Source organism: Cheilinus undulatus, linkage group 2 (genome assembly GCF_018320785.1).
Source record: "Cheilinus undulatus linkage group 2, ASM1832078v1, whole genome shotgun sequence".
Taxonomy (NCBI): domain Eukaryota; kingdom Metazoa; phylum Chordata; class Actinopteri; order Labriformes; family Labridae; genus Cheilinus; species Cheilinus undulatus.
Window position 1 is genome coordinate 7,826,618 of NC_054866.1, and position 20,735 is coordinate 7,847,352.

Here is a 20,735-nt window from a genome sequence, read left to right on the forward strand (position 1 = left end):
AACATAGGTGTAGTGACAGAAGTACATTCAACAAAGGCTAGGACAATACAGATAGTGTAATTTGATAAATGCATGGATTTCTGTTTTATTATTGATGTTTAACATAGGTTACTGTGAGCCATCGCCCCCAGCAGCAATTTCTGACTACTAGCCTACCACTTTTTAGATTCAAGAAACTCCATTAATCTCCCCCATATTTTTTCAAAAATGTCGTGCTTCCCTTTTTTAATTGGTTTCTCCATAGCAACACATAATGAGAGGTCCTTAATATATTGATTCATGCTGGGTTTACTAACATTTTTCCATTCCATAGCAATTGCCTTTTTAGCTTGTAAGAGACATAAATCTATTAATGCAAACTGGGTATGAACCAGTGTTAATTTCATTTACTAAGACTATGACTAAAAATGTTTGCCTGTTAAGATGTTTTTGATTGAAATAGCTTTGATTTCAGTAAATATGACCTCCTAATGCTGCAAATTCAATCAATGACCATTTTCAGTTCTTTACAACCTATGAAATCTTTTAAAAGTCTGTTTTGCATAATAATGTGGAACAGTGCATTTGGAGGTTTTTATTTTATTTTTTTAATGGCTATCATTATGAAGTTTGTTCAAAAACATTTGAATTATGATCTAATGGCTGATGACATGAAAAATATTATGACTGTCATTTGCATTAATATTTATGAATATAAGAGAAAAATGTCATTTGCATAATAATGTGGGAAGCGGTGTACAACGGGTAGAAAAGACTAAAATGTGACAAAAACTAAAAGCCATTTAATCTAAAGACTAAGACTGAGACTAAAATTAAAAATAGCTGTCAAAATTAACACTGGTTATATAGTCAATGAATAAAATAAAAAGACAAACCCCATTTACATTAAATATTTCATTTAAATTAGATGATCTGAAGGTCAATAAGCAAATCCCTGTAAACAACATGTAGTAGCAGTTTGTTCTTGTCAATTAACAAACAATTTCAAAACTCAAAAATCAAACCGACCACTGTGGCCCGGGGATAGTAGATCTTACGCAGGATCAAAAATTTCAATGTCCATGCAAAAATTATAACTTTTGAGGCGTTTATTCACAGAGGTTTCTCACAAACAATTGGCGTTCTCCAGGTGTGTCTGACTCATAACTCCCTGGTAAAAAAACATTCACCTTCCCCGTTGCTCACCCATCCTATCCTACCTGCCCATAATATAGATGTCACCTTGTGCCAAACTACCAAATATATCAAAACAAAAAGCCCCAGTCAATAATGAATTACTCTATACGATAACATTAGCTGTATCAAAATTAATCCTTAAATTCACCCCAAACAAATAATGAATAAATGTAAAATAATCAGACTAAAGAAATAATGTGAATAGCTACAACACAATCTTTCTACTGCACATTAGACCTGGCATACATTTTGTCTCCTTTAAACCAACATTAACATGAACTTTATAGATATGAACAACAGTCTATGACCCTGTATCTTGCTTGAAATATATTTGAGTGTCTTAAATACTTGCTTTATTTCCCAGCTTTAGCACACAAACCCACTGTTTCATGTTCAGCGTATATCTGAGTAATGATTTACAGAGGCCAGGACCTTCTGGAAGCCTAAACGGCTGTACTGAACAAGCATGACGCCGTTTTAGACCCAGCAGGTCATTGAAATTCACCAGCTAGCAGCAGGAGTGCACAGCTGAATATCTATTTTGAGACATTTGTGTGTGCTCATACTTGCAACATTGCAACAACAGTAATGTTATACTGCTGTAAATCTACTTTTAAATCACACACGCCCTAAACCTGCAGCGGAAACCACATGATCGATTAACACCACCACGGGGACTCTGAGTGGATTTCACTTCTTAGTCTGAGGACATTCGGCCCCTTCCTGTCAACATTAAAACCACATATGAATATTCTCCTTCCTCCTGTATCAGGGCGGAGAGTGTTTGAGTTATAATGGAGCGTAAGCTTCATCCTGAGCCGGATATGAGGCCGGGCTGTGTTTATTTCCTAACTTATTGTTTAGGACATGATGAAAACACTGAAGAATGTGGAGAGGAGAGACTTCAGATGCAGCTTTTTTCTTTTATAAGACACGCAGGATTATATTTTCTTCCTTTCACTGAGCTCTCTGCTGAGGTTTCACTAAAAAAAAAGTCGATGTCAGTTATTAAACAAAAGAGGTCAAGTAGTGTCTGAGTTTCTCTGAGAATAAGATGTCTTTATAAGCATAGTCAATAAAATATTGTTGGTTTTCAAGAAAATAAAAATAAAATCCAATTGTTTCCTTTAGTAAAAATGATGTTTTAATAATAGAGGTATCCTGATGCTCCACTGATGTAACTATTGACCTTTCTGGCTCTCTGATTAGCATGGTTAAAGGTGTCTCTGGGTGTCTGCAGAAGCAACTCAAGATATCAACATTGTAAAACAGCTAACATTTGCCATCAGCTCTCCAATGAATGCCTATTACCGGCACTTGGAAGATAATTAAATCCAGAAAATTTAAGAGGAAGAGAATGCAAAATTTTAAAGATATATTTTTGGGCTTTTTATGCCTTTATTGACAGTGAAAGGACTGTAGTTGCCATGGTTAACATATACTTAACAGTCTTATCTTGATTAAAGCTGTGGTTTTTCACAGCAATTTTCCACACAAGTCTCTTTGAGGGTGCAGTTTCCCTTTCTGAGAATCAACATATACTGATTATCTGTTTCTTCTATGTGTTTTTGACCAATCATGACTTACCACATCAGTATTAAACTCAGTAATGGACATCATGAGAGGCTCAGAAACATGTAGTTTAATATTTCAGTCACCCCCTTGTGGCTGACTGCAGTATATGATCTCAAAAGGCTAAAAGTTCTGTTAAAGGACAATATTTTCAAAAGAATATATTAGATAAAAAAAAATTGATTTTTACTGTAGTTAATTTCAATGTCTGGCCCCCACAGCGTCTGTTAAGAAAAACATGGCCCTTGTTCAAATGGAGTTAAGGACCCCTGTCCTACTATTCTTAGCCTGCACTCTTTCACCAAGACTAAGTTTAAGAAATAATCAAACCAATGAAATCTAAGTAAAAGAAAAACAGTAATAGAGTGTAGTAGGACAGTACCATACTACAGAATTTTAAAGTTAACTGTTCTGTGCAGCTTATATAGCTGATGTAGCTTTTAGCGTCTCAAATCTTGATATGAATCTTACAACACATCCAAGAACCAACACAAATGTAAAAACTGCATGCATATCTACAAATGTAAATTAATGTTCTACTGAAAGCAGAAAGCACCAGTTACATGTTAACAAAACACACAACATCGTTACAGGACATCTTACCTTTTCCCTCTTTCATTGCCAATGATTAAATCCTCAGTGTTACAGATGTGATGTATTCTGGGCTTCTCCCTGGAGTCAAAACAAAACACAAGTGAGATATTAACAGAAATACCAACACAATCTCAATTCTTAAGGTTCCCTTTTCAAATTTATTTTTATATTTACTAGGAAATAAAAATCCAGATCTGATGAGAAAGTACCTTCTATAAGGAATCTGCAAACAGGGCAGAAATTAGTATGAAAGGGAAGTGAGATGGATAAGTGCTGAGATGAAGTAGTGCAAATGTTATTTTGCTGAAGTACAATTAAAAAAATCGAAATGTCATCTGAATTAACAGCCTTGTAAAGTCCTGTCACAAACTATGGGGTTGTTTGTCACAATGTTATTTTAATAAAAAAAAAAAAAAAAAATTAAAAGGAAGGCAGAACTTAAGTTGAAACTTTTATTGCACTGACAAGTTTACAAATCCATAATGCATCTTAACACAAAATGAGCAAGGAACATGACCAGGAGCATCATTAGGCCAGCCTAGAGGCCTTTAGCAACATAAAAAACAAAACAAATAGGCCTAACAGTAACAGCCTACTGAACTAGGCTACACACATTAATTATCTTAGTTACAGTGAGGGCACATGTAGGGTCCGTGCACTCCAACTAAGAAGAACCTATGTGTCCACTGGTCTCACATCCAACATTTCTCCTATACCTCCCCTGAACGGCCATGACAACCAACCCCAAAGACAATGTGACAACCAACCCCAAAGAAAATGTGACAACCAACTCCAAAGAAAATGTGACAACCAACCCAAAACAGAACATGACAACTAACCCCAAAGAGAATGTGATGACCAACCTCAAAGAAAATCTGACGACCAACCCCAAAGACAATCTGACGACCAACCCAAAACAGAACGTTACAATCAACCCCAAAGAAAATGTGACAACCAACCCCTAAGGGAATGTGACAACCAACCCCAAAAACAATGCAACAACCAACCCCAAAGAAAATGTGACAACCAACCCCCCAAAAAACGTGACAACCAACCCCAAAGGGAATATGACAATCAACCCCAAAGACAATGCAACAACCAACCCCAAAGAAAATGTGACAACCAACTCTAAAGAAAATGTGGCGACCAACCCAAAACAAAATGTGACAACCAACCCCAAAGGGAATGTGACGACCAACCCCAAAGAAAATGTGACAACCAACCCCAAAGAGAATGTGATGACCAACCCCAAAGGGAATTTCTTGGCCAGCAACCGTCTAATAACTAGTTAGCCAGCTAATAAAAGTCTTAACTGTAGTGTTCCCTTTACACTTTTTAAGGGTAACAATTGTATTCCTATAGAACCACTGTGTAAAAGCCTAGAAGAAAAATACTGAGGAGCTCAATATTTACAATTTGACATGATTACCACAAAAAGTTTTCTCACCTCAAGTTCAGCTGGCCTACAGAGGAGACTATGTAGGTGAACTTTGGTCCCAATTCTGAATTTCTATACAAAATTTTGAGACAGCTCCCCCTAGTGGTGAGATAAAATGGCTGTGACAACCAACCGGTGTGACAACCAACCCTGTTCTCCCCTACTTAAGATGTTTGCTGTTATTGAAACAGCATGTTTTAACACAAATGTCCATATCATTTTCCTAATTCAAAGGTAATCAGGGGCCATTCATTGAAAAAAACAACTTTTAATGCAAATTAAAAACATTTGAAACAACAAAATGTCACTGTAGTGAAACACAGGTCTTTTTCTTTTGGAGAAGAGATTGTTTCTTTTATTAAATACAGAAACTTTTGAGTAATTCAACTGCCTAAACTACCCATTTTTCCCCTAACTCTTAGGGCTGAACAATTCTTGATAATAATGTAATTCTGATTTTTTCCCCTAATATTGCGATGGCAGTTTACAATAAGAATAAGTTTAGGTTCCTCATCTAATGTGTGGTTAAATAAACATAAGTTACTAATCGTTCTTTATTATAGCCAGCACAATATTTCATAAATCAAACTAGGAATAAATGATTTCCAAAAATAATCTAATTGCAATTTTGGCTCAACTTTGGCCTAATATTACTTGCAACATGATGGGGAATATTATCTCTTTGATATTCTTGTTTTGAATAGGACAAACATATACATAGAGAAGAAAAGTAGATTTTTTTTAAGAAAGAAAGAAAAAAGAAACTTTAATGTGTGCATAATGTCTAGAACATAAAATCTCTGCTGTAAAAAAATTGTATCAAACTGGTATTTTTACACATTTTAGGTTGAAGAGTTATTACACTGTCAGGGATTTGAAAATTGCAGCAGGCCATACTGCAATTTAATCGAATTTGCAATTAATTGCCCTGCCCTAGCAACCATGTGAAATTTATGCATGCAATTGTCTGATATTGATTGTAGGCTTCTTCATCGAATTGTATTGAAATCATATCGAGGCAGATCGGAAAATATAATTGTCCAAAATATTGAAATTGTATAATATTGAGCTAAAACAGGTTATTTACACCCCTACTAGAAACAGCAACCAAGGAGTGCATGGCTGGACAGTAGATCACTTCCTGGTGAAGGCTGGGCTTGACATCGCGCAGTTTTCTCAGCTGAAATTCTTTTCCTACAACTATATTATTGTAGTCTAAATATACATCACATTTTCCCTGTCAGAAATAGCCCATGATTTATAGAGGCTAACTTAAAATCTTGAAGATGTTTACAGGTCTTTTATAACTTAAAAAAACATCAATTTAAGCAGCACATTATTACTCTTTTTTTTTTTATCAATATCCAGTACATAAGAGAGCCCATAACCCCAACCCTCTACAACATGTGGGATTTAAAAAGGCTGCACACTGCAGCTCCCTGGAGCATGAAGCACAGGAAGCACAGAAGGAAAAGGACCTCCTCCGAGACCCTAAAGGCAACATGGAGATGAGAGCAGCACAATAGCTGACTGTGTGATACAGTGAGAGAGGAAGATGGGCGAGGCAGGGCTGGTTCAGAGAGCACAGAGGGTCAAGCAGAGAGAGATTTAGTCATGTCAGAAATGCCCTTCACCACAGATGTTCCAAAAGCACGGCTGTAAGTCTAACCATGGATCAGGATAAGAAATGCAGACAGACCACTTAAAGAGCTTAGTCACACACTGTAGTGATTAAAGATGAGTCAGGCAGGCAGCACAGTGAAGTTAAGTCATTCCAGTAAAGGCCCTTCGTGGGAAATACTGTCCCTGATTACTGTTTAAAGCTCTTTGTTCCATGTATAAGATGTAAAGGAGATTAACAAGAACTCTTACCATTCAACCACACTGATCAGATTTATGTTGAATATTTGGATGATGTAATAAACTGAGGTGTCTGTTAGGCTACGGTGATATGAAGCAAAACTGGCAATAGACAACATACATCGCAATGTTTTTCTATAAAAAATAACAAAAGGCTGTCAAGATAGCAGGATTATGAGCTCTGATAATTCTAATAAACATCTAACAATCATGATACTGATGCTGTTTAATATCAGAGCAACGAAAACAAGTCCCAAACACCAATCATGGAAATGTTTTACCTTTTAAATCCAAAAAAATGCAGACGGACTCTGATACGCTGTGTGGAAGTTTGCAAAAACATTGGAAACATTTCCAAATATCAAGATTGTCAAAATTAGCTATACTTAAAATTACCATACATATAAAAATTATCAATATGCAGTAGACAGAAACTTGATTATATTCAGTCATATTTTAACCAAAAGAGAGAGAGTGCTGCCCTAATTGCATACACAGGGATGAACAATCTTGAAAAAAATATCTAATTGCAATTATTTGATACTGCAATAGTTTTATTGAAGAGCTTGATCATTTTTTTTATGTCACTCTCATTTTGGAAAAAAAAAAAAAAAAACAAATGTAGAAAAAAACAGTACATATTTTTGTTTAGGATTTTTACTTTTTTTGAATGTGTGAAATTTTTAGCCTCTAAGAGTGAGTTCAGATCCTATACCACAGCCAGCCACAAGAGGGCGATTGAGATATTGAAGCCAAATTTTTCTGAGGTGGTCATGTTGTTGATCACGGGGTTTGAAACTAACATGCTGTATAGTGATAAATGAAAAATCCCAAGCAGGAAAACTGCACTCCCAAAGACGCCTGAAACCAACAAGTAGACTTTCATCAACAATGGACTCATAAGTACGTGTTAAATGGCATTACATTTGTAACAGCTGACAAGGTGGATTTCTGAAGAACTGAAGAAACATAAAGTCATCCCTGATGAAATTTTTTCAACCTCAGTTGTTTCTGGAGTTGTTTTAAAGGGAACATATTATGCAAAATAAACTTTTTCAGGCTTTTTTAGCAAAAATATGTGCCCCTGGCCTGGTCACCAGAAAAATCCACCCCCCTTTTCTCCTTTCTTCACTTTACAGAAAATGTGTGTGAAAAAAGCCGTTCTCATATTTTCCCCTCATGATGTCATGTGGGGAGTTAGCTTCACCCCAGGTCCAGTTGGCCCTCCCTGCTTGGAAGAAAGTTCAGCCCTCCTCTCCTGATCCTCCTCTCAGCTGCCGGCAGAGAGGAGGATTATGAATGTTATTTGTTTATTAAATTAGCCAAAGTTATAGTAAGCTGTTACTGAAATGTAAAAAGCTACATGATGCCCTCTCTCTCCTTCTGTGTGTAATGAAGCCCTGAGCAGCATCATCCCCCCTTCACTCCTGCTTTTCTTCTACTGATTGGTTAAGCACACAGACATAAACACATCGACTCAGCTGCAGTTAGAGAATGGCGAGGGGAAACTACGCTCTTTTTATTCAGTTCGGTCCAGTTTGGAGTAAACTGCAGCGACATCCAAGCTAACAGCTAACGGCAGACAGTACTGGACAAGCCCACCGCCATGATCGGAAAGCCATGCCGAAACAGACCGGGAGTAGAGCAAGAACATTTTTCTGTGACGGAAAGCTTTTAGTGTTGCTCGCTGCACTTGTTTGGATTTAGACACGTTGTCCGGTTCAGACAAAAGCGCCGCTTCAGCTCAGTCCCAGCTGAGGCCTGATAGTGCAGTCATTAGCTGGGACACAACAGCTCTTTAGCCGTATACAACAACTAACCCTTTCCCCTTAACCATCATAGTCATGCTAAAGCAGGGCGGCAAAAGAGCGACAATGTTGTTTTCTGTCGGAGAAAGCTTTCCACGTTGCTCTCAGCAGTAACTGTGAAGAAATGCTGCATTTCTGACTGAAGTGCTGGTCTGGTGAGGGCCAAGCTAACCGCTCTGCTAACAGTTATTGAAAACAAGCATTCACACAACTAACTCTTTCCCCCTTAACTATCACACACTCATGCTGAAGCTTATAGGGCCCTATGAAAACTGTTTTATTTTTTGCCAAATTCCGTTTTTTCCATTTTATTTTTTTGGAATTCTGTTTTTTAACCTTTCCACTAATTTTAACATAAAAAAGAGTGTCCTGTTTATGTAAATGAATCAAATGTTCACTTATTAAATAGAAATAACCTTAATTTTATTGTAAAAGGGCCACAGTTGGCCCAGGAGCCATTGTTTGGATAACCCTGATATAAAATAATTATAACCAGTGTAAGTCAGATATTTCCAACATTATAAGGCACATTCACGAGTATAATCACATCCTAACTTATGTTTAATATAAATGAAGAAACCTTTCTGCTCTCTCAAACACAGAGTGACAGTAACTTATAGGTCACATTAAAGTTAAATAGTTAACAGTAAACCTGTTACCTAAACTTTTCTTTACTCTCTTAATGAGTAACAGTGCAGTTTGATGCTGCATTGTGTTCTGTCCTGACTGTAACGGTTCTCTCCTCATCTCTCTCCATCCTCGCTGTCTGTCCATCTGCCTCATATCAGAGCACTACCTTAATACAGACAGGTGTTGTCTCATTAAGCAGCATGAATGGGTTACATTTGGGAAAAGGGGCACAATTCAGCAGAAAGAGGTAAAAAAAAAAAGTCAAACAGTGGCATGAATACAGAATTTTCAAATCAGAACCCAATAATAGGCTTAGCATAGTTTTCAGCTCTAAAATAAAGTAACTGTTATCCACGGGGCGAGCCCCAGTACTACTGATACTGATACTGACACACATGCATTGATACCATCAATAAATCACAACTGGGGAGGGCCCATTCTCTGGGTTTTTCAGGGGCCTGGCCTATTCTGTAGGCAGGCCTGCACCTACAGGAACAGCATACTGTGAAAACATTTCCTTTTCACCATAAATATTGTTTGAACAGTGAAACTAAGACCCAGTTTACAGTGAAATCTCTAAACACAATCCAAAAAGAAGAGTTCATATATTCCAATGATGAATGAAACAATCTCCCTTGTTAATCCACTTTCACCTACTGGCTTATTTCTGAACAACAGACAGACACTGGGAATAAAATCACATGTGCACTCTCCTCACAATAGCAAATCACCTCTTAAACACATAATCCCTGAATTTAATCCGGCCAGAAGAGCTAAATCTGGTGCCCATTTGTAACATTTTGACCGCTCTCATGAAGAAAACCTTTCAAAGAATTTGCACGCTATAATCAAGCCTCTCTCCCTCTTAACAGCGTCTACATTTTAAGGGCAACTTTATGGAGCCCTAGGACTGCAGAGTATGCGGTGATGAGGTGTGGGGATTCCCTGCAGGGTTTAGCTGAGGCAGTCAGAGGGGATTTAGTCTTGTCGGAAGGTTTTTCTCTGGTTCTCCATCCAGTGCTACAGGATAGATAGCAGGCTCGTAGAGGACAAAATCTCAAGTAGAAAACAGACAAATGTTGAGACTTGAGGCTAGTGCAGGGTCATTGATTGAATTTCAATCACAATCTTGGCTTCCCATGATCATGACAACAAGATTAAACAATTACTGTGCTGCATGCTGTTTTTTTCTCTAAGACTTTGCCATGTGGTAAATGTTTTTTGGCCAAAGGAGGGTTTTTTTGTTTATTTTTATTACAAATTCTGTTTGTATACATTTATATTTTTCACATATTTACATTCATCAGTCCTTTTTAACATATTAAGAGTGTTGAAATTTGATAAATGCTTATCATCATGTTAAACATGATCTCAGTATCAATCAATATCATCATGTTAATAACTTTGCCTATTTGAAGCTAAAACTAAAGAAACTAAAAACTAAACCCTTTTTGGCAACTCTTATTCTGAAGTAAATGTTCTCATTCAACTCCTGTGTAGTTAAAAATGGCAATTAACTTCAGTTGTAGCAGCCAACATCTTAAGTTAACTGGGTGGTTACCGGTGTTAACAGGAAGCTCCACTAATCCGAGACAGTGCTGTGACACTAGGATTGTGGGTAATGCTGTCCTTTTCCCCAAGAGTGTGTTTTTTGTTTTCACCATGGATTAAGGTTGATAACAAACTCATGTCTTCTACAGGTGCATGATCCATCATTTCACTCTCAGTCAGGTCTAACGTTGCTTTCAACATTTCTGCTAATAATTAATTCTGCAAAAGCAGCACAGACTAAGGGTTAAGATTAGGCAGTATCCGGTCTTAACACCATTGAACTTTCCCCAAGTTTTCCCCTGGTTTACAGTATTACCACCATGTGCATGCTTCTACATGTGTTAAATCCAATGTTTTTACAAAATGCTTCTTCTAACATTTGCTAAACAAGAACAAGACACTGCGCATTACAAGGGCGCTGAAGGAGACCTATAGTTGCAGTGTTTTTCACATACCTACACTGACCAGTAAACTGAGTTTCAAATAGCGATATTATTGGCAGATATTTGCTTTTAAAGTCAAATGTTGGCATTGGCATCTACAAATATGACAATTTATGCTGATATTTACTTCCAGTATATTTGCCGTACATATAAGCAGTATATATCATGTATTGCCCTTAAGTATTTGTAAATTATACCTGTGTGTACATTGAGTACAGGGTGTCACACCTGTGAGCCCTGAACATTTTGAATGAAACGCCAAACATAAAACATCAGCCAGACTGTCTACTTCCCCACTCCTCTCTGCGTAAGAGACACTTGGTGTTTATTTTTCACTTTAATTTAAGACGTGTCTGTATGGCTATCATTTATCGAGCCTACAGTGTTAGTTCAAGCAGGCCAAGGGGTCAAATCAATAATTGAGATCAGATGATCTCACACAAGCCCTCATCAGCTGCTGGCCAGCTGATTTGCTCTAAGCACACGTTTGGCTAATCACTCTCATGCTGCCTGATTTAAACTGCTCTTACCTGGCTATACACTGCCACTCTCTGCAAACTGCGTTTGCAACCCTCCTCCACCCCAGCTCCCCCTCCATCCTCCTTCTGACTAAAGGCCCGAACATACTTGAGCGTACTGTGAGCCGAGCGGACTCCGCGTGGAATGTCCGCAGTCATCAGAGCTTCCATACTCGACCGCACTGCCGCGTAGTAGTTTCCTGTGAAATTTCTGTGAAATCCTACATATCAATACAAAATGAAAACCATTACAGGCTCCAGATCCCATGATATCAAAACAGGGAGCAAACAAACAGTGAATTAACCTCACATAGGTAAAGCAACAGGTTCTTAAATGTTGTTCTCCTTATTCCAGCATGAACTTGTGAACTAATGAGCAAGCTGCTCACTGCACTCTTCAGCACTCTGCTTCTGAAGTAGACCCAGTAGGTGAGGGCACAGGCCATGAGATGGAACAAACCAAAACGTGGACAGATCACTATGGACATGGACCCTGTGGAAACTGTTGGTAACTGCCTTCTTATGATAACTGATATTCTGCAGTCTTGATGCGTTCACCATTGTAATGTTATTGTAAATTATCCATCTATCCATCCTCTTCTGCTTGTCCCGGGGTAGCAGGTTAAGCAAGTCCCTTCCCCAGCAACACTTTCCAACTCACTCTGGGGGATCCCTAGGCGACCAGACAGGACATGTAATCCCTCCAGTGCATTCTGGGTCTTCCCTGAGGTCTCCTCCCAGTGGGACATGACTGGAATGCCTCGACCAGGCAACCAGGAGGCATCCTGATTAGATGCCTGTACCACCTTAACTGGCTCCTTTCATGCGAAGGAGCAGCGGCTCTACTCCTAGCTCCCTCCTGATGTCTGAGCTCCTCACCCTGTCTCTGAGGCTGAGCCCAGCCAGCCTCTGCAGAAAACTCATTTCGGCCGCTTGTATTTGCAATCTCATTCTTACAGTCATTACCCAGAGTTCATGACCATAGGTGAGGGTTAGGAGGTAGATCGACCGGCAGAAAGGTCCGGCACAACGCCCGCAGTACTGCTGATGCTGCACAAATCTGCCTGTTGATCTCATGCTCCCTTTAACCCTCACTCGTGAACAAGACCCCAAGATACATGAACTCCTTCACTTGGGGCAGAACAATAAAAACTACAAAACAATGCTGTGTTCATGCCTTTGTGTACGAACACTGACTTACAGTCTAAATCAATGTGGTCATAATTAGTGAGATGAAAGTTGAATTTTGGCAGCAGCAGATCTTTTTCCATTTAGTCATCACAGACCACATTAACATATTGAACCAAGATTACATATCTTTACCATGCTTTCCCTCTGCAATCTGCAGCTCACTGTGTCAGACTGACTAGTGTGCATAATCAAAGAGCTTATACAGAACACTTCATGCTATAAATGGATATTAAAAAAGACTGTAATGCAAAAAAGCCACTTTAGATAAGGGAGCTTTTGAAGGGAGACATGCATGAGGAGCAGAGGCTTTATTTTCTCTCGAAAGCTGACTCATAAAGTAGGAGCTCTAGCAGCGTTTGGTTTAAAGAGCTGACCTCGGGATGATGTTTGACAAGAAAATCTGTTTTAAAAGATTAGAAATGAGCGTGGACAAAATAGAACCATATTCACTGAATGCTGCATCATGATTGTAATTACAGCGTTTACATCCTTTCTATTGTTTATTCCACTGTCTCCTCCTCTCCATAACATAATCCATCATTAAGTCTAAGTAAATAAGTAATCTGATCCAGGAGCTCCTTTGAAAGAGCGGTTTATCTAAAAAGTGAGACAGATTTTAGATTATAATGGCAATTCTTAGCTGCATTTAAGGCCAGATTAACCTATTTTTGGCCCTTGGAACTAAAATGACATGTGGGGGGTCCTTTTGCCCCTTGTCACCAATGTTTTATGGAGTATTTGTCTCCCTTGTCCCTAATGTAAATAAAATTAATAGGACTTATTCATTTCTCCTATGAGTAAATTAGAATAAAAGAGTAGTGATGCCATGACGGCGGTCTTATGCCATCATCTTGACATATTTATACCCATTCTTTAAACACTAAAATTTCCCAGGCAACTTGAACACATCATCGTACAAACCTTAAGTTAGCTTGTTAAGTATGCTTATTAGTGTCTATCCTGCTGATTTCAACAGACTTCAGCACAGGATGACTTTTTAACCAACGGGACCTACTACAAAGTTTGGGAGAACTTTTTACAGTCCATCTTGGCGGATAAAGAGGTTAGAGCCGTGTGAAATCTGAGGATAACTTCACCTCTGACGCAGCTGCAGACATGATGGAGTCCCTTCTACCCCTCCTCCAAACTGACAGTTGAAGGTACACTTTTAGAATTAATTTGATTCACAAATCTAGAGCACCACTGTTACAGTAAAAACATCTTAAATCATATATATACATATGATAATCTGTGCATGTTCTTTTCAGTTATTTGTTTTAAATTATGCAAATATTTGCAGCACAAACAGAGTCAGGAGTGGGGGGGTGGGATAATTGTACGTCAATCATAATCGAGGTAAAAAGTTGAATTGTGATTTTGATTACTGCCATAATCGCCCAGCTCTATGCCCAACTATACTGATGTTAAGGAGAAAATTATTCTAAATAGAGCTGTCAAAATATCTAAACACTTTGATTGCAATTATTCACAGGTCAACTTTTGTAGTTAATAGTGACTGCACCTTTTTCCCTTCATTTTAACACTCCGCTATTTGCATTCAGAACTGCTTTTGGGTTATTTTGGATTTTTCTACTGTCTTAAACTAAGGGTACCTGACTTCCTGTTTGGATACAGACCTGCTTATGTAGATCGAAGATTAAAACATAGGAACTTGTTATGAATTGTAAAGGGAATTGGGGAACAGTCAAAAGGCAAATTGTGTTTGATTACACAATGCACAGATGAATTCTGACTTGTCCACTGAGCTGTATGCACGTTTTTTAAAGTTAAATGAGACATTAAGGAGTAGTGGTAGACTTATTTTAATCCATGTGGCTGCAAGGAGACACTAATGTGGCTTAACCAAAGTGTGCTGAAAGGCACAATAAAAAACATAACATTAATCATGATTAGATAAATCAGTGCAGTAATCAATCATAATTAATTTAATTAATCTTGAAAGCTCTGATATGAAATAATAAGTTAAACAGATTGAGTAATTAATCATTTACATAAGAATGTTCAGATGAGAAGCAGAGTTTGTTTTCTAAAGACTCTACAGTCTTAAAAGCCACAGTTGTGTCATTAAACATTCCTGCTCTGTTGTGTTTTTATTTAACGGGAATAAGAAAAAAGTTTCAGATGCATAAAGCCACCATCTGCTGGTAGTATCACATGGAAACTAGGGCTGGTAAAAATAATGGAGAAAAAAATGCATTTTTAAATTTCAGTAACAGTCACTTGTGACTTTTTTGTTAATTCCTAGATTAATGACTGTTTAAATAATCAAGGATCATAATCTATTTCTAGAAATGGCCACACAAAGGCTCACTGAGGTCACCAGCTCACCAGAGTATGATCAAATTAGCCTGCGATGGATGTCTGCAGGGCAGATATGTGTATTCATCATATCCTTCAATCCAAATTGATTGATTCAAGCAGAAATGAATCATTTATGCAGAGGGAATGCTGTGTTGTTTCAGCTGCTACTTGAAATCCAACCGACTGAGACTCCATCCCAATCTCACCCAAAATGGTGCCAGCGAATACCAGGCTTCTGTTTGGACTGCAACCAAGTATTTTTCTACCTAAAACAAAATGTTCCACAATATTTATACAGGAAAAGATGGTAAAAATTCCATTGTTTGTCCACAAAGAATATAATAACATAACACATTTCCAAAGGGATGCTATAATGCATTCTGCATTACCACAACTAACTGTGGAGTTCCCTCAGTCTGAAGACTGCAAATACAGGTGTACCATCACCTGACAAGGTAGAGCTGGAGAGTTAGAATTAGACTGAACAACTTTAGTGTAAACAATTTATCATACTGTACGTCCCTTCCTGTTGTCACTCTCCTTTACCTCTCATATAATTTTTCACAAGGTGATCTATAGAAAACTGTTTCCTGTCTGCATCAGGTTTCAAACAAGAACCAACGACTCTTCCAGGATAAAGTACCCTGACATGGCACATGAGTGACAGAAGTATTTTTACCAGCATAACTACATGATATGATTCGTCCCCTTTCAGCTACACATCTTTTCTTCTTTGTTAATCTCTCTTCTGTTTAATTTATGTAGCACATCGACTCAAACACCAGTGTTGACTTCAGTCACGTGAAAGATGGCAAATAATGGACCAGTACTCACTGATTTCTTCTTTTAAATGATGAGTGAATGGTCTGGGCTTTTGGGATGACTACAGTTACAGTTCCATCAAGTGCTGGGAAATTAAACAAGCTGCCCTTTCAGACTCAATTCTACCTTTCCACGAGCAACAATAACAGATAATCCTTATTAATAAGGTTTTGTCCATGGAATTGTAAGGCTTTAGTATTTGTTGTTGCACTTTGAGCACTTTCTTACAGCTACATCCGAGCTAATAGCTACCACAGCAGCAGCCATTGGATACACTAAAAACTCCACCCATAATGATCGCATTTCATGCCGAAGTAGACCCGGAGAAGAAAGAAAACATCTCTTCCATCATGAAAAGCTTTCAGTGTTTTGCGCTGCCATGTTTTAACAAAGAAATGTTGTCCAGTTCTGACAAAACTGCCCCTGTGGCTAAGTCCAAGCTCATCACTCCACTAGCAGCCGTTGTATACAACCACTTACACAACAGCTAGCCCTTTCCCCCTGTAACTTTCACAAACTCATGCCAAAGAAGATCAGCAAAGGGCTAAAACATCTGTCCCACCATGAAAAGCTGTAAGTGTTGTTTATATTCTTTATTTCGTGCAGAAACATGATCAAGTTCTGGTAAGACTGACGCTACTCTAGAGCTATATCCGAGCTAATCACCCCACCAGCGCTAGACACTGCAAAAGGCTCTCAGCCCAACTAAGCCCTGCCCATAGCTACTGCCTCGTTCTTCTCAAATGATGCTGATTGGTCCAAACAGTGTTCAGTTTGGCACGAACCTTGTGGATTGGAGCTTTTCAAGAGGGATTTGCCTGATGACAGAGATAGAGTCTCAGGTTAAAGTAGCTTAACTAGCACTACTAATGTTAGCATAACGCAATACTGGCGTTGTTTTTCTGCAATGTTAGCTAACGAGTATAAGCATCAACTTACACTCTAACATTTGTACTGGTCTAGTAAGGCTGATTACAGTGTCTTATACATTTTATCTCATTTTGCACAACAATCGCTTTGTTGATGTGCAACAGGGGGATGGCTAACGTTAGCTGGCATCACTAGCTTTGGATTTGGAGTTATCCTCATACACACTTCTGTCTTTATTCTTTCAACAACGCAAAGTTTATAATAAAATCAAACCAACTGATAAATCAGAGCAAGTCAAATCAAAGGGTATTGCTTCAAACATAAAGGAGCCCGGCTTCAAGAGATTTTGTCTGACCTAACAGTAACCAAGGAGGGTTAGGCTTGACAAAGGGTCTACTACTATTGCAGTGTTTCCCATACATTCATTTATTTGTGGCGGACCGCCATTGTCCCTGAATGCATCTCTCACAGCAGAGAGCTGTCTTTTTCTCCTCCGCCCATCCAGAAAACTCCTGCACATGTGGCCGGGGTTTTTTTTTATTTTTTTAATCAGTGGTGAGAGAAGCAAGGGAGAAGAAGGTAAACAGAGCAGCGTGGTGAGTTAGCGGCTAGTAAGATGCCTGATGGATACCGAGAAACAGCGCTGGATCTGCAGTGTTGAACAGTCGGTCAACTTTGAAAAGGAAGAGGTCTAACTCACGCGGTATTCGTTAAAATATGCAGCAAGATGACTCTGAGATAACGGCGGCAGGAACACAACACACCGCTAAAGACATGAGCCCCGTGTTGTTGCAAAGCCAGGATTTAAAAATCTCATAAAGACATTTAACCGAGAATATGAGATTTGCCTGGGTGCAAACATTTTGCTGAAAACTCCCTGCCAGAGTCGTACATGTCAGAGAGACCCCCCCCCCGGGCAACCCACCACCACAAATAGATTCCAGTGGGAAACACTGTATTGTGCTGTGATATCTTTGATTTTAAGTTTGATCTTACTTTTAGGAGTACATTTTTGTAGTTTATGTAACAGTTCTACCAGTTGAGGGTGAATCCTGCTTCTAGCCCAGTGACACCTGGGAAAGGCTCCAGCCTCCCCAGGACCCTAAACGGGATAAGCGGTGTAGAGGATGGATGGATGGATGGAAGTAACGGTTTAATATCTCTGACACCTATGTACTAGATAGGTGAGAGTTATTGAGTCTGAAGCTCCTGTCTCCCTATGTAGAACCCTGCCAAAGTGAAGCCATTTTTAACTTTGCCAGACACTAGAAAAGTCATCAGTGCTATTATTATCTAATGCTTTAACTGCTCTGACTTCCTCTCAGGGGTCAGTCAGTTCTTCCTGGCACATCTGTGAAGAACAGTGCTGCCAGATTTTAACAGGTACACACAACAGAAGCACATAAACTCTCTCCACTGGCTCTCTGTTGATGTTGTAACTCTGTTAAAAGTGTTATTCCTTCTTTTAAATCATGTATGGGTAAACTAAAACATAGGGGTGACTGCTCTTTATCAGAAGCAGACCCCTGTAGGGATGAAGCTCATTAATTTTCCTTGATAATAATACACTTAGTAACACTCCTTATTGGTCTTAGTCTTTATCAAAACCACCACTGTAGAGCTTGAGCTAACAAGACAAAAAGGTCATGTGTTTAATAGTAAGTACATATTTATATGATTAAACTTGACTTGCCTCATTTCACTATGTGCTCACTATTAAACACAAAGATGACCTCATGTGGTCATATGTAATTCCACATATGAATCTAGATTCTGCAACCCTCCAGCTGTGATGGACATGAGTCATAAACTGTCCTGATGAAGCTGGAAACCGATACGCTCAGTGTTGTGCCATAGTTGAAAGGCAGGGCATCCTTGTTGGGGAAAAGAATGATTTAACCTTAGCCTGCACAGTGAACTGGCATGGATTTTAAACTCCAGTGCTAATGCTAACAAGCTGTCATGGCCTACATGACTGGGAAGAGTCAGGAAATAGTGATACATTAAAAACCTAAACAGAATAGGATGAAGTTACTGTCGGTATGTTAAATAAGACTGAATGAACGATCCCTCTCAGTGGCCTGACATGTCATCCCTAGACATCTTACTGCCTGGTTGAATCACCCGGTAAGAGATAAAATCAAATTTACTTCAAATATCGTATCAAGGTAAAACTTATGATGAAGCGCCAATTAAAGCTATAATACACTTCATGGACAGAAGTATTTGGCCACTCCTGCTAATTGTTGAATTCAGGTGTTTCAATCAGACCCGTTGCCACATGTGTATAAAATCAAGCACCTACCCATGCAGTCTCAATCTGCAAACATGCATGATATAAAATGGGCTGTTCTGAAGAGCTGCAATGGATGCCACCTTTGCAATACGACAGTTCATGTATTTCTGGATATTCCACTGTCAGCTGTAAGTGATACTATTAGAAGTGGAAGTAGTGGAAGCTTTTAGGAACAACAGCAACTCAGTGGTGCATGGTGCATAAAAGTCGCCAACACTCTGCTGACCCCATCACCAAAAAGTTCTGAATTTCCACTAGCATTATGTTAGCACAAAAAATGTGTGGCGAGAGCTTCATGGAATGGGTTTTCATGGCTGAGCAGCTGCATGCAAGCCTCATATCACCAAGTCCAATGCTAAGTGTCGGTTGGAGTGGTGTAAACCATACTGAAACTGGACTGTGGAGCAGTGGAAACAAATCACACGTCTGTGTCTGGCAGTCAGATGTTACCTGCCTGACTGCATTATGCCAATTGTGTAGTTTGGTGGAGGAGGGATGATGGTATGGGGCTGTTTTTCAGGGTTTGGACTAGGCCCCTTATCATCATTGAAGGCCAATCTTAATGCTTCAGAATACCAGGACATTTTAGAAAATGCTATGCTTTCAACTTCAGGGAAAAAGTCTGGGAAATCCTTTTTCGATTCCAGTCCTTGCTTTGTGCACTGGAGCCCCCACCATATGTCTTTTTGTCTGTTTTTTTCTTTGTCTTGTATCCTCTTGACAATCTATGCCATAAAGAAAAGCTGCTGTACTGTTATTACTGTTTATGATAGCAAAGATCCTTAACTTGCTGTTGTCCTAGTTCTGCAAAAATAACTGACACCCATCACTCTTTGTTTTAATATCATTATGAAGCCATCCAACGAGAGATTTATTCAACTGGCCTAAAATGAACCTTCAGACTGCAGATGTGTGTCAACATGGTTTGATTCAAGGACGAGCGTTTCCGAGCAGAATCCCTGCAACACAGGAGAGGAGGAGCCGGCCAGATTGCCTCAAGTTGCCATGTGAAAACTATTAAATGCAACATCAGTGGTTACAAATACAGTCATCACTGGGAAAATGGACCGGTGTTGCATTGCTGTACAACTAGGGAATGAGAGAAACAGTACTAATTCTAAAAAGACAAACAGAGTATCTAGGTCTACAGCAGACAAGAATAACTGATGAAAACATTTTAAATTCACTGATGAGGATTTAGCTCACTGTCCATGCAGCCCCTCTGTTACATCACTCTCCAGAAATACTTGCTAGTATACAATATCATCACCTTATTATTAGAGGTGCTTATAAAAAGAACTAAGACACTTGTGGTTGGGGGCTGGTGTGTGACTTCATTTGCACATCCCTATAATAGACTGGGGCTAGGGCTGGGGTGATTAGATAATAGAGTGTAAGATAGTATCATTTTCATGTAGTTTAGCTTAATGCTAAAAAAAGATGCCAGACCTAATGCCCACTAGAACCACTAACAGTAATGTGCTTATTTATCAAATACTTGCCTATTTCAAATGTTTAGTCTAAATGGGAACTGACATTTTATTTATTTTATTTAATGGAGAACTACGTATATTCTTTATAAAAATCAAATGACATAATAGGAATACATTATCAAAAGATACCTATGTCAGGTACTGATACAGT

General features: G+C 38.7%; 2 protein-coding genes across 8 annotated transcripts in view; one reads left to right on the forward strand and one right to left on the reverse strand.

The window, feature by feature from the left end:
* Nucleotides 1–20,735, reverse strand: part of st3gal4 (ST3 beta-galactoside alpha-2,3-sialyltransferase 4) — a 96,550-nt gene that overhangs the window by 57,455 nt on the left and 18,360 nt on the right. For all 4 annotated transcript variants that reach the window (XM_041801421.1, XM_041801429.1, XM_041801402.1 and 1 more), the window contains exon 2: nucleotides 3,352–3,420. The gene's annotated coding sequence lies outside the window, so the exon portion shown is untranslated. The remainder of the gene's footprint in view (nucleotides 1–3,351; nucleotides 3,421–20,735) is intronic.
* The window catches only part of tbrg1 (transforming growth factor beta regulator 1), a 150,747-nt gene that overhangs the window by 49,542 nt on the left and 80,470 nt on the right, over nucleotides 1–20,735 (forward strand). The gene's annotated exons all lie outside the window — the stretch shown is intronic.